The sequence below is a fragment of the Euleptes europaea genome, chromosome 8, assembly GCF_029931775.1.
Source record: "Euleptes europaea isolate rEulEur1 chromosome 8, rEulEur1.hap1, whole genome shotgun sequence".
Taxonomy (NCBI): Eukaryota; Metazoa; Chordata; class Lepidosauria; order Squamata; family Sphaerodactylidae; genus Euleptes; species Euleptes europaea.
This window is the reverse complement of record NC_079319.1, coordinates 90,320,780-90,336,041: the sequence shown is the minus strand read 5'-3', so window position 1 is coordinate 90,336,041 and position 15,262 is coordinate 90,320,780.

The following is a 15,262-nucleotide window of genomic DNA, read 5'->3' as shown; positions in this document are numbered from 1 at the left end:
TAGGAAATCAATCTGATAGTAATTTCAAGGGGAAACACTTTTTTTGGGGGGGGGGGACAACTTCCTTTCTGCAACCCCATTTGGGATCAAATTCTCAAAGACTGTTCTCCTTACCCAAAGAAGCCTGGCTCACAAATTTCAGCCATATTGAAAAAGACATACCACCTCTATAGGCATTGTGATTCTTACTTGCAATATAAAGAAAGAATTAAAGTGTGACTTCCCCCCAAGATTCTCAAATGGCAAAGTTATTTGTGCGTTTAAACAAATGTGCTCAGATGAGAAGAGCTAAACTTTGCTCTGTCTTCCATTCTATAGAACTGATGTATTTCCCTCTTGCCCCTGAAAGGCATCTGCTGGTGCTATGTACATGTAAAGGGAGGGAGGAACTTATATGGTAACACATGAAGAGAGAAGAGTTCTAATCTAGCCTTCTGCCACACATTCCATGTGTGTATGGGTTTTTTCCCCCCTGGGGGGACCATTCAATACAAACATTCAATACAAGCTTGGGCATTGTGAATAGTCCTGTCTTATATGCTTGACTCTGACCACTGTACCTCAGGCTATGTATCCTAACAATTGTAAATGGGCCTTGGGTAGGGATGCAATTCTCCAGGTGGGACCTGGGGATCCCCTAGAACTACTGCTTATCTCCAGACTACAGAAATCAGTTCCTCTGGAGAAAATAGATGCTTTGGAGGGTGGACTGTATGGTGTTGAGGTCCCTGTCCTCACCAGGCTCCAACCACAAATCTCTAGGAGTTCCCTAGCCTGGATCTGGTAACCCTGGCCTTGGGTTTCATGAAATTGTTTTGTGTCACACCTTGCAGGAGGGGCAGATGGATGGCTGTGGGAAAAGAAGCACAGCATTTAGTTGTACACTGAGGCAGACAGAGTAACCTGGAATTGACTGAATGGGTCCAGAATCTCTCCCTCTAGGCATCTGAAGTGGGATAGTGGACATATTGGGAAACAATGACTGGACTGCATTTTAACTTGTACGGTGGGGCTTGTAAGAAAGAATGTTACTTTCCATCCTCTCCTTTTTTAGAAGAAGAGATGATGGTTTTTATACCCCAGTTTTCTCTACATTTTAAGGAGACTGGAACCAGCGTAAAATTCCCTTCCCCTCCCCAGAACAGACACCTTGTGAGGTAGGTGGGTCTGAGAGAGTTGTTGAAGTATAGTTGTATATTTCTGGCCTATAAACTCAGTGGTTCTACACCTTACATGACTACTGCTGAAAATTGAATGGATCATAGCCATTAAGGATGCTAACACCCGCTTGGGAAATTCCTGGAGATTTGAAGGCAGTGCCTGGGGAGGGCAGAGTTTGGATTGGGGGGGGGACCCACCAGGGGTATAATGCCATGCAGTCCACCTTCCACAGCTGCCATTTCCTCCAAAGGGGACTGACCTTTGTAGTCTGGAGATCAGTTAAGGTTGCCAGACACTAAACTGGCACCTGGCAGGAGAAAGGTTGGTGGGGACATAGGTAAAGCTGTTGGCACAGCAGCATGATATCACTTCCAGGGGGAAGCAGAAGTGATCAGTGCATTCCTGAGGCTGGGGGCCAAATCGCCTTAGAAGGCAATCTGACCCCTACACCAGCATTCATGCCACTTGCACCATGCAAACTGGCATGGACCCAGGCGTACTGCCACTTGCACCGGCCCCCACAGATGGCTACGGCAGCATGGCCCTTGGATGCTGGCTAGGCCACCCACCAGCATCCTGCTGGAGCAAGTCCTTGTGCTGGCATCCTGGGAGGCATTCTCAAGGTCTTCTGGGGGGCGGGGTGGAGCTGCTGGTAGGCAGCTTCCTAACCCCTTTCAGCCCAGGAATGCCCCCTTTAGCAACAGCGGTGCTACGCCAGTTTTTTTCTAACACAGCATCGCTGTTTTCAATGGGGCTTCCCCCGCTTTTCTAAATTTTACTTTTTAAAAAGCCCTTTCCCCCCTTTGCTACAGTGGCCAACCTCTTTGGAGGTGCCACAGCACTGCCATGGCCACGCCGTCCCCGGCTGCTGCAGCTCTCAGGAATGGGCTGACAGTCACGCTGTGTTGGAACCACTGGAAACTCAATGGAAAATGCCATGCTACAACACCACACCAACGGCAATTTTAATTTTTTCCCCTCCCACTGGCTGACAGAGCCATGGAAGGAAGCAGGGGTTGCCAGCAGGAGGTCTGCATAAGATCTGTTCCTGGAGAACTCCTGGCCCTACCTGGAGTTTGGCAACCATAGCCATGCATGTTGAAAGAAGAGGTTACTTTGCTTAGTAAAAAAGATGTCTGTGTTGGACCTGTGTGAACAACACTGCTATAGCTGTAACAGGGGTGGCTCTCATTGGTAACAGGAGCGACCTGTTTTTCTGTTATAAGCTGTTTCTTTTTTCACCGGTTATGTTATTGTATGTGTGGGTGAGTGGAGTGGTCACATTGATTAGAAAATTGAGCCTAAATGTGAGAAACAAAGACTATAACACTGGGTTTTTGCCGTGCACCCTTTTAAATTTTTTTTTTTTAAAAAAAATCTGAACTAATTATTTTATGATACATTGCCATAGTTTCGACAAATAGCACAACCTCATGTGCATACTTATTTGGGAAGTATGCCATGGTAGTCTTGAATGAATCCATGAGTGGGCCTTTGAACTTTATCGCTCATATTGCCTTGAGTCTCGAGTAGGAGAAAATGTGGTACATTTTTAACATAAAATTAAAGAAATTGCTATGTGTCAGCTAAGGCTTTCTGTCGATCCCGGATAAAACAAGATAATTCCTCACATAAACAAAATGGAGTTTTAGTTCGCTCCGTCCTTCCCCGTTTGCACTCTGTCCCCCGCCCGGCATCTGCACCACAATGGAGACCCGCTCAAGTAATCGCTAGTATGATACCAGGTCCCGCAGAACAATGCTGGGAGCCCTGGAGATCATCTAGCTATTGCACGCGTTAAATTCTTGTATGCATTTTCTTAAGTAGTTACCGGCAGTTCCTTGTATCTGAACTATTAAGACAACTCTGCCGCTCCTCGTCCTTTTGTATTGTACCCTGAACATAATCAACCCCATTGTATGTACCCTATAAATGTACCAGTATTTCCCCATGCCTGTATTCTAGCCTTAAGTTTCTATGACTTGCTGAACTCGCTGGCTTTCTTAATAAAACTTTAAACTCGCGACTACGTCTGGAGTGAAGTTCCCTATGCAAGAAACGCGACGAGGTGCTGAGGTCTGACACTATGATTATTCTCTTATTATTTATGCAGTGTTTAATTCTGCTTGGTGCTTTAGAGTGTAACCTAAATAAAAAGGTAGTTTGCTGCCAGAATGAGGTTAGAAGATAATTTTTTTCCCAGTGAGAAGCCAATAGAGAGAGAGAGAGGAAAGGCTGAAAAAGAAAGTTAGTAAATTTTACCTCTCTACCTCTTTTTACCACCCTGAACGGCCCCTACCCATATGTTAATTTGCTCTCATATAATAGACTTCTTTTCAGGCAGGAAATAAAGTTGGCAGAGTAAGGAAGGAAGAATAACTGTTTAGCAACACTCTCATCCATATTTTAGAGACGGATTCTAAATCTTCACAGAAAAGCTTCAGCACTTAGAAGCATTTGACCTAGCTAGCATTCCCACATATAATTACCGGAGGAGAAAAGGCACTCATAATACACACTACAGTGCAGGTAGAACATTTTAATTCTAGGTCTGGCTTGGTACTCTTTCAAAGAATAGTTGTGTATATTGAATGGGACAGCCCCAAAAATCCACTGAGGGAATTTTTGCCTCAGCACTGGCAGACTGAGGAAAGGGGAGATTTGTTTGCTGGGAAAATTTCTCTGTTGTCAGTCTGACAAATAATTCCAGGGACCTGAAATATGATGTTTAGAAGCAGAGGAAGCATGACCTCCCCAGAGAATCCCTTTTAATGTACACATTCAGCAATTTTTTTTAATTAAAGTTGAATTGAAATTGTAATGGAGGAAGGCATATCTCAGTGACATAGGAGAATTCAAGCCAACGAAAGTCCTTCATCTGTTAGGAGGAAAGCATATGTTGTTGGAAGAAAGGCCATAAAACTAGAGCAGCAATTAATACAGAACTGAACTGTGGCAAGGAATACAAAACAGTTAAATATTTCAGATTTCAGTATCACTTTTGAGCACAACTTTCTGTACCTCTCCCTCATCATCCTAGATATTTGAGCGGGGAAGGACATTCTCTTGGTCTGAGTATAATTTTCTATTCTGCCTTTCCTCCAAAGAATGTAGGGGTTCTCCTATTTTATACTCACAACAAGTCTATGAGGCATCAAACCTAAAATAGCAACAAGCCTCATCCCTAGGGTTGCCAGCTCTGGGTTGGGAAATACCTGGAGATTTTTTCGGCGGAGCCTGAGGAAGGCAGGGTTTGGGGAGGGGAGGGACTTCAATGCCATAGAGTCCAATTGCCAAAGCAGCCATTATGTCTGGGTGAATTGATCTCTTATCGGCTGGAGATCAGTTGTAAAAGCAGGGGATCTCCATCTACTACCTGTAAGTTGGCAACCCTAAAAAGGTAAAGGTCCCCTGTGCAAGCACCGGGTCATTCCTGACCCATGGGGTGACGTCACATCCCGACGTTTTCTAGGCAGACTTTGTTTACTGGGTGGTTTGCCAGTGCCTTCCCCAGTCATCTTCCCTTTACCCCCAGCAAGCTGGGTACTCATTTTACCCACCTCGGAAGGCTGGAAGGCTGAGTCAACCTTGAGCCGGCTACCTGAAACCAACTTCCGTTGGGATCGAACTCAGGTCGTGAGCAGAGCTTGGACTGCAGTACTGCAGCTTACCTCCCTATTCATCCCCAAAGAACTTAAGATGCTGACAAAGCCCTTACAGCCAGTGATGCATGGTCTGTTCCAGGGAACAACCACTATTTGAGGCTTTTTTTTGTTTACACAGAAGTACCTTCAAGTATACATTGGGAATTTATTCTATTGCGTTTTAAACTGGTATCTTTTAGCTCTAGGTGTGCAGTTACTAACTCAACCTATCTCAGCCAAGCCAAGCAGTAACCAATCCCCTTTCCATTCCAAGCCACCTTCTTCTAGGCTTACTCCCTCCACTGATTTGTTTCTACATTTCTTTTCAAAGAATGTAAACAAAGTCTTCATTTTGTCACAGAACCCACTGTAAGCAAAAATAAAAGCCCCTCCTCCTGTCTCCCACCATATCCACATGTCCCTTAAAATACCACTATATCAGCAGCCAATCACAGCCCTTCTAAGCACTATATAAGCCCCAGCCAGGACACCTCTGCCTCAGGTGATAGTGTGTGTAACTTGTGGCTATATTTTTGGACCTCTTGTCATATATGCTTAGAACACACATGGGGAGACATTGGTGATGGGAACCCCATAGCAAAAGCACTTTGCACAGTCAAGAGAATGAACATCATAGCATTTGTCTAACAACACTGTACTAAGAACCCTTACAGATATTCCCATTCAGGACATGGGTTTCATTAAGGAGGCTCCACTCCTTCTACTGGAGAAGAAAAAGAAGATGAGTTGGTTTTTATATGCTGACTTTCTTTACCTTTTAAGGAGAATCAAACTGGCTTACAATAGCCTTCCCTTCCCCTTCCCACAACAGACACCTTGTGAGGTAGGTGGGGATGAGAGAGTTCGGAAAGAACTCTGACTAGCCCAAGGTCACCCAGCTGGCTTCATGTGGAGGAGTGGGGAAACCAACCCTGTTCACCAGATTAAAGTCCACCACTCTTAACCACTATACCACACTGGCAAGAACATGCACCACAGAAAATAAGCATGGAAGGGAGAGAGACACCCTGCCTCAAGATTTGATAACTACAACTGTTTATTCTTCTCTCATACAGTACCTATCCCATGTGTTGCCCCAACAACTCCTCTCCCCAACAACAGAAAGCTCCCCCCTCAGATATGGTTTTGTGGCAAAAGGCTGGTGCTCCTTAGCCTTCACATTCTTGATCCCTGACCCAACTCAACATCTTGTGTAGGAGGCATTTTGGACATTCTCTCAAGGTTTTCCCTATTCAGTATGCTATAGAAACACAAATATGATGTTGTTGGAGTAGTTATGTCTTCTTCCCTGGTTGTACATACACCTGGCAAAGAGGAAACACAATTGCAGGAGAGCACTTCAATCTCAACTGTGGGGTTCCCTGCTATTCATTCATTCATTCATTTATACATTTTTTTAGATTTTTATTCCACCCTTTCCTGGCCAAGGCTCAGGGTGGCCCACATTCAAATAACATCATCAACAACATTACAATTCAAATATTCAGAATAACACAAGAAATTATAATTAAAAACCTATGGTATCCCCAACATTTAACAGATTAAAACCTATAGGATCCAGATGGCTATGTGTTCATTTCAGGGTTTCTCTCCCCAGCACAATTTTAACAGCTCAATCATAACCCTTTCAAACACTATATAAACCCCAGCCAGGACATCTGTACCTCAAATGATAGGACATATGGCATGGGGTTATGTATTTCAATTAAAAATGTCCTGCAACACTGTTCTTCCTTCCTTCCTAGCCAATACTCAGGCTACAGTTACCCGCATGTTGTCACCTTGGTCATGGATAGTATCACAACTGATCTAGTTTGGGAGTTCCAACAATAGGATGTTGTAGCTGCCTGGTCAATGCTGGGGTGCACATGATGGCCCTGCCTGAAGAAGATATGGCCAGCCTGGAAGGGGCATTGGGACACCAGCAAGAGGGTGGGGACAGCTCCTGCCAACCTCACCATCAAAAGATGGCCAGGAACTCATGGAGGGAAGCTGGCTGGTGTGGAAGACGGGGAATAAGCTGGTGTGTGGCAGCAGAGATAGTGTTGCATCAGGGGAAGAGAAGAATAGACCAGGTCAAGGAGGCATGGCCTGCACAGAGCCTGACAGCTGCCGACAAGCTGGCTTGAATCAGTTGAGTCCTGGTGCAGGCAAGGAGCCCAGCCAAGCAGCCATACCTCTACAGGAGAGCCGGAGGTTTGGAGGCAGGAAGATGGGGATGGAGTGGTTCTGTTGCCAGCTCTGGGTTGGGAAACACCTGGAGACTTTAGAGGTGGTGCCTGGGGAGGGCAGGGTTTGGGGAGAGGAGGGTCCTCAGCAGGGCATAATGCCATAGAGTCCACCCTCCAGTCCAGCCACTTCCTCCAGAGGAACTGACCTTGATTGTCTGGAGATGATTGTAATAGCCAGAAATTTCTAGATGCCCCCTGGAGGCTGGTAACCCTACGGAGTGGGCCCTGGGAAGTGGGCAGAAGCCTGGAGGAGAGCATCACAGCCCAACAGCTGCCAAGAAAGTGAGGAGGCAAGAAGGCCCTGGGGCCTAAGGGCAGCCTCTTCACTGGCAGCAATTTGGCCCAGTTTACGGACTAGCACAACTAATTGTGGAACTCCCTGCCCCAGGATATGGTGTCTGGTGATGGCTGCCAACTTGGAAGGCATTAAGAGGGGAATGGACATGTTCATGGAGGAGATGGCTATCCATGGCTACTAGTCCAAATAGATACTAGTCATGATGCATACCTATTCTCTCCAGTACCAGAGGAGCATGCCTATTATATTAGGTGCTGTGGAGCACAGTCAGGATGCTGCTGCTGCAGTTGTCTTGTTTGTGGCCTTCCTAGAGGCACCTGGTTGGCCACGGTGTGAACAGACTGCTGGACTTGATGGACCTTAGTGTGATCCAGCATGGCTTTTCTTATGTTCTTAACCCTCAGGGCTAGGGTTGCCAATTTCCAGGTGGTGGTTGGAGATCTCTTGCTAATACAACTGATCTCCAGGCCACAGAGATCAGCTCACCTGGAGAAAATGGCTGCTTTGGAAGGTGAACTCCATGGCATTATATCCCATTGAAGTCCCTCCCCTCCCCAAACCCTGCCCTCCTCAGGCTCCATCCCCAAAATTCAAAGGTCAAGAAAATATAAATAAAAGTAAAAATCCAAGGCCCAAGGTTATATACTCCAAAAGTCATGTAAGTACAAAATATGCAAACATTTATTTCAGGATAAATTCTAATACCACATATAACACATATAGGGCATCACAGTAGTCTACCAAATTAACATACTCATACAGCACAGTAAGACGTAAAATAACACAATTATACTCTGACCAAATGTGTTTCAGCCATACAGCCTTCTTCAGTGGTCTAAGCAATCAACATTCCAGGCTCAAAGTCATACATAAATATATTAAAAACCTTTTGACTATGCGTGCATTGTTATTGCAAAATAACATTTAAAATATAAAACAGCAACACTTCTTCCTCTGTTTTAGACTTCCATCCACAAGGAAAACTAATCCTGGTGTATGTATCCCTCTGAAATGAGGGGATGTATTATTGCAGCCATAAATACAAATATCAATATCTCATAGTCAAGAGGTATTCATAAAGTCTGGAGTAGAATCAAGAAATCAGGCTCCATCCCACAAATCTCCAGGTATTTTCCAACCTGAAGCTGCAAACCCTACGGACTACCAAGAAGAAGAGGGAACAAAGATGTGTAAAGGGAGAGCTTGGAGCACAGCAGCTTTGGGGAAATGGCAGCAGCACCTTTAATTTGTACATTCAGAAGCCAAAGAAGACCCCCTAGGGACCTGATACCCATTCAGTGGCCAGGTATCAGGCCGCAGGCAATCCTGACAGGTACTGTTTTGAACAAAAAACCCTTTTTGATCAAGCAGCCCTTGTCCATACCACTGAATAATTGCCTGTAGTCAGCCTACGTTTTATAATCCTTCATAAGATCATTTAAAAAAAATAGGAACAAAGAGGCACTTTGCATAAAGTTATTCATTAAAGGCCATTCGCCTTCCTCGAAGCAGGGCCATTTATTCATAATTCACTTCTGACATATGTTTATAGCCCCTCTTGACAAACCACTTTACGCAAGTGCACTAGCTCCTAATTGGCTCAGGTGGTTTAACTGTAAGACAGTGGCCTGCAGATTGTAGCCTTCATAACCTATTTTAATGGTTCCATAAAAACTCCCTTGGTAATTTTTCCCCATTACTTGACTATTTTTATGGTTATTAAAAACCTTCCTGATATTCAGTCTGCATCTTACCCACTTCTTAATTAAAGACCATTACCGTTTTTCTCACTCTTTGTAATCGTAATGGACAATTGATCCCCATTGCTTCCCACAACGCTTTACAGTGTTGAAACTGTCCCACACCGGCCTCCTCTTCTCTATGATTAACCATTTTCTTTCACCGTTCCTCTTTGTAGCTCAGGGCCTTTGCGGAGCTCTTTGTGAATCCCTCAGTAGGATTCTTCCACATGCAGAGCTGAAAACATAACTGAACTTTACCACCTGTGCCCCTACAACCGCCAAATTAAACACAACTATTTCATTCATTCTGACAGACACAAAGCTCCCTCAGCTTCCTGGTTGTACAACCACATCATATGATTGAATGGAAGGGCTGGAAAAATTCCAGGTGCTTGGCCTCCTAAGCACCTAAAAATTTGACACTAGTGGTGAGGAATGTGAAGTTCTTTCATTTGCTGAATCTCACATAACGTACCTTTGTTGAATCAACTCCTTCCCTTTCTCTTTCAGCTGTCTAGCCAGCTGCTGCTTTACAATGCAATCCTAAGCATGTATACTCAGAACACAAATGGAATTCAATGGGACCTACCTCTTACTATGTTTCTTTCATTTTTAAGTTCTTATACATACATGCTTATTCCTGCTGTTGCCTCATACCGGATCAGACCCTTGGTCCATCAAGTTCAGTATTATCTACTCAGACTGGCAGCGGCTCGCCAGGGTCTTAGGCAGAGACCTTACACATCACCGTTTCCTTGTTCCATTTAACTGGAGATGCCGGGGATGTTCTGCTACTGGGCCACAGCCCCTTCCCCTTGAAGATAACCCATAAGTTATGGTCTTTTATGCATGGGAGTTTTACCTGGGGTTTGAGGCTCTCTTGACCCACAATTTTCTGTTCCGAATCCTAAAAATGCTATTCATGTTGTTCTTTGCTCTGGAGAAATTCTTGGGGTTTCCAGAGTACTGCAGAATCACTGGCAGAAATCTGGAAGTGTCTGTGTCCCTGCCTCTTGAAAACTCTGCTTTGTAATTGGCTGGAGTCCTTACTGTGAGAAAAGTGCCACACACCCCAGCTCCCCTCTCCCACACTTTGGCTTATGCATAGAAATGGGGACAATTTGACACAGGCTTATCTCAGGGGAGATCAAAGGATCGCATTACAACTGGATGGGGAAGACCCAGACATTGTGCAGGCTGGCTCTAAGAGACAGAAAACTCATGCATAACCCCAATGAAAAGCTGAGCCAGACCAGCTGAGAAAGGAAGTCAAAGTGCCCCTGCATAAAAGACCTATAACTGATTCATAGTGATACAGCCCAGTTATTGTCAGGGACTAGAGGGACACATTTTAAAACAACTACCTTGGCTGCCAGTTTTTTTCTGAGTTCACTTCAAGGTGTCCTTGCTCTGGGGAATGGTCATAGCAGAGTACATCACTTGCAGAGTATCCCAAGTTCATTTCCTGTCTATCTCCAGATGCTGCCAGTTGGAGAAGACAGTACAGAGCTAGGTTGACCACTAGTCTAAAACACTCAGTGGAGAGGGGATATCTGGGGTTTTATTTTTAAATTACCGCCACCACAACCACTACAACTACTACTACTACTACTACTAGTTTGAAAATGTAATGTTTCGCTTATGACATGTAAGCCACCTTGAGCCACAAGAAAAGATAAGATATAAATATCTTAATTAATAAATAAACACATATTTTAAAAGGAGCATATGTACATGCTCTTCACAAGTCACACTTCAATGGTGCTGCATCATCCTTGTGCTGAGAATGTTCTTAAACTCCCTTTTGATGTCACTTTACAAGGCTTTTAAAAATGTGCAACCAGACACAAAATGTACAGTGCCAAAAGAACATCTGTACAGTTCAGAAATTCAACTCCTGCTCCCAGTTTTCACCTAATCTGTGTAACTGTCATGGAATGTTACCCTACAGCTTAGAGTAAGCAATAGAGCACACACAAAGAAAATACATAGGTGTTTTGTAGTGGTGTATACAAATTAAAGCCATATGCCAGTGTACAGTTCAAGATGATGGTAGAGAAATCCCTCCTTGATTTCAAAAAATCTTGATCAAACAGCCTCCCAGCAAATTTGAGACTAAGGTAAGATTTCAGCTATAGGTTTTCTGGCTCACATTCTTACCCATTACACTCAATCAATAATCAATAAATAATTTATTTGCAGTCACAGACCATCAAATAAGACAAATTTGCATAGTTAAATAGCATAGGATAAAAACAAATACAGAATAGATTTGCTATTAAAAATGGTTAAATGGTTAAAATAGTTAAAAATGGCAAGATTTTCAAAGTGCATAACTAATTAATATATGAGCAAATACTAAATGTGGGTACCATTAGAATGCTTGATAATATCCTAAAATTACAGAGGCTAAAACTAGAAGGAAAAATAAATAAATGAAAATGTATTCAAACTGCAGGATCAAGCAGTATTCATTCTCTATTTCGTTAGGTATTGTAGGTTCTTAAGCACACTCAACCTGATTTTAATTGCTAGCCAAGCAAACCTGGCCATGCTTGCAGATAGGTTAGCCATAGTATCCGATAGGAGGAGCTCTAAACAACACTTTCTTAAAGGTCTGGGGCAGTCCACTAATAATGGCATCAATGAGCCTGTACGAATGTGATCATAAAGATTACACTCAAATAGCATGTGTTTGGTGGTTTCAAGCGCATCCTGTTTACATATGCATTTACCTGCTTTTAATGGTCGTTTATTATATAACCCATCCAAAAACATGGAAGGCAGGTTATTATGCCGAAGAAGCATAAAAGCTCTGCGATATTCAGGGTTAGTAATATTGGTATAGAACCGTTCCTAACAAGCAACTCTTTTCTAAAGAGAGGATTCCGAATCTTATTTAAGCCGTGTTGCCTCTCTGCCTCAGCTACTCTGCCCTTAAGTAGCTCCTTTGCCTTCTCAAAGGTCATTGTTAAGAGAAATTGACAAGATAGGCAGTAATAGTCCAGCTTCTTATTCAGTACTGATTGCCAGGATGCTGTAAATGAATCTGATAATATTAGGGTTGTCAGCCCCTTTTTTGGTGTTGCAGTTTTATCCAAAGCATAATTATGATAACCCAAAGCCTGGCCTGAATTGTGATCATCCCTGATTCAATTCTCAGAGCTGCATTTGAGATAGAATTTGGTGCCTGAAAGATTTTCCTGAGAAACTTAGACTGTACCCTTTCCAGGATGGTTATGTTACAGTAATGCTCAATGGTGCTCCTTATGTAATTTGGGCAAGGGATTTAGCCTTAAAGATCGTTATTGTGGCTGGAATATGCCACCCTCCTTTGTGCCAGTAAAAATTCTGAATTAAACCAGAGGATTTTGGGGCGTTTAAAGCAGCATAGTTGATGTGCGAAGTCCTAGCTTGCGTAGCTTGAAATACCACCCCTAGATATTTATACTGCTGTAACTGCTCAATCTCCCTTTGATTAATTCTCCACCTATATTGCTTTGGGTTCCTTGCACAGACCATAATTTTGGTCTTATCCACATTAATCACTAGCTGATTTTCTTGGCAATATGAGTTAAAAGCACGCAGAGCTCTTCTCATGCCAACTGGAGTTCTTGAAAATATAGCTAGATTGTCAGCATAAAGCAGAAATGAGATATGCCTATTACCGACTTTTGGGGGGTGGAATTGCATATCTTTAAGATGCCTGTCGATATAATTTATGAAATAAATAATAGAGGAACAAGTATGCATCCCTGCTTTACTCCCTTCTTGGTCTTAATCAAATTTCTGAGATGACCTTGTGGGCTGCATCGAACCCTAATACCAGTATTTTGGTATAAAGCTTTTATCAGAAAGAGGAGTGCTTGTCTAAAGTTGTCCCTTTGAGTTTAGCCCCAAGAATTCCTCTGGAGATGGAATCAAATGCAGATTTAAAATCAACAAAGGAAATATAAAAATAAGACTTTTTCCCGGATGCATATTTAGCTATCAAATGATCAAGGAGCAAACAGTGATCCATAGTGGTCCGCCCTTCTCTAAAACCACCTTGTTCTTCAATCAAGGGGTTCTTGTCCTCCACCCAGAAACAAAGCTTCCAGTATAAGTGTCTTGCATAGAGTTTCCCTATGGTACTAAGGAGACTAACTGGCCTATAGTTTTGAGGATCGTTGATCGACCCTTTTTATGTATAGGGACAATAACAGCCACCTCCCAACCTTTAGGTAATCTTCCCGTTCTATCAATGAGTGTAAAGAGTTTGGCTAGTGTTGGAGTCCACCACTCTGACTTAACAGCAAAAATTCAACTCAAAAAAGGCATGAGGCAAGGTTGTGTCCTAGCTTCTCACTTCTTCAATTTATTTATTAATGATTTGGCAACTGCACTTGACAAGACAGACGGCCATCCCCCTAAATTGAACAACCATTTAATTCCTTTGTTACTGTATGTGGATGATTCCATAATCATGGCAAGAACTGTAATCGGACTTAAAAGATACCTTTTAACTCTTGCCACTTACTGCCATCAAAATGGATTTACCATCAATGTCGAGAAATCAAAAATCATGGTCTTTGCCAAATCCTGGAGACTTTACAACTGGAAAATCGGTAGTACTATCTACGAGCAAGTCAAGAGCTTCAAATACCTGGGCCTAACTTTCACTTACAATCTCAGTTGTACACAGCACAAAACACATGCTATAAATCATGCTAGATGTGCAGCACAGGCAATAGTTAGATTCTTCTATCATCAAGGGAATCAACTAATTCCAGCCGTATTACGAATCCTCAATATGAAAGTAATACCACAACTATTATATGCAGCGCCAATATGGATCCATGACTACTCCAACGAAGTGGAACGAATCCAAGGCCGATTCCTCAGAAGATTAGTAGGACTGCCAAACTGCGTTTCCTACCTTACTTTATGTTCTGAAACAAATCAAAAACTAGTAAATGCAAGGGCCTGGTTTCACGCAATAAAATACTGGCTATGAATCCATTATCATGCAGGAGAATCAAACCTACTAAGATACCTACTGGAAGATATCTGCTGTGCTGATTGTCCTGACTGGTCAATCAAGATAAAAAAGAAAATCGCCCAGCTAGGCATTGACTTGGATTCCCTATCCCTTGCTGGAGAGAGCTACATCCTAAACCAAATAAAACAAAGATTAACTGACCACGAACTTCAGAGCAAATTCCCCCTAACTCCTCCAATCTACTCACCTCAACATTTCAAAATTCCACCAAACCTTGGTCCAAAATACCTGGAACACCTTGACAATCCCAAGCTCAGGAAAGCTTTTATGCAAGCCAGAACCAACACATTGCCCTCGGTGATTCTTCATGGCAGATTCTTAAAAATGCCTGATGCAGATAGAGTCTGTATATGTGGTGCAGGATGTCCTGATTCCCTGTCCCACATACTCCTGGAATGCCATCTATATGACACTTCAAGAGACAACTTAATAAAACCTTTAATTCCGAATTCCTTCTCAAACAACAGAAAAACACTCCAAAAACTACTAGCTGATCAGGACCCAGAAATTACAGAAAGTGTGGTGAAACTCCTGATGACAGCAATCAACCAATGGGAACTTAGCCAGAAAGAGGATCTCAGCATTAAAGAATAAACTGTATCCAAACTAGCTTTTAACATTCAAATTTTTAATTTCAGCTTATGTATATTCTTTTAAACATATTATGCCAATAAAGGTGTTTGTATTTGTATTTGTATTTGAGTCCACCATTCCTCATTATTTTTAATTAAATCAGGGGGAATCAGATCGTATCCAGGAGCTTGCCCTGATTTCAAAGTTCCTATCAATTTCTTGATCTCTGAATGGGTAACTGGTGGCCATTCCGGTAAGCTTGCCAACACAGTAAATTCCATCCTTGTTGATGTATCGAGGACTAAAGAGAGATAGAGTGACCTGTAATGGGATTCCCAAATGTCTTGTGGGATTGAAATACCCATTACATAAACATGAACACATGAACACATGAAGCTGCCTTATACTGAATCAGACCCTTTGTCCATCAAAGTCAGTATTGTCTACTCAGACTGGCAGCGGCTCTCCAGGGTCTCAGGTAGAGGTCTGAAGTGTCATATAGATGGTATTCCAGATCACCAACTTGCCTGGTCCCTTTTACTGGAGATGCC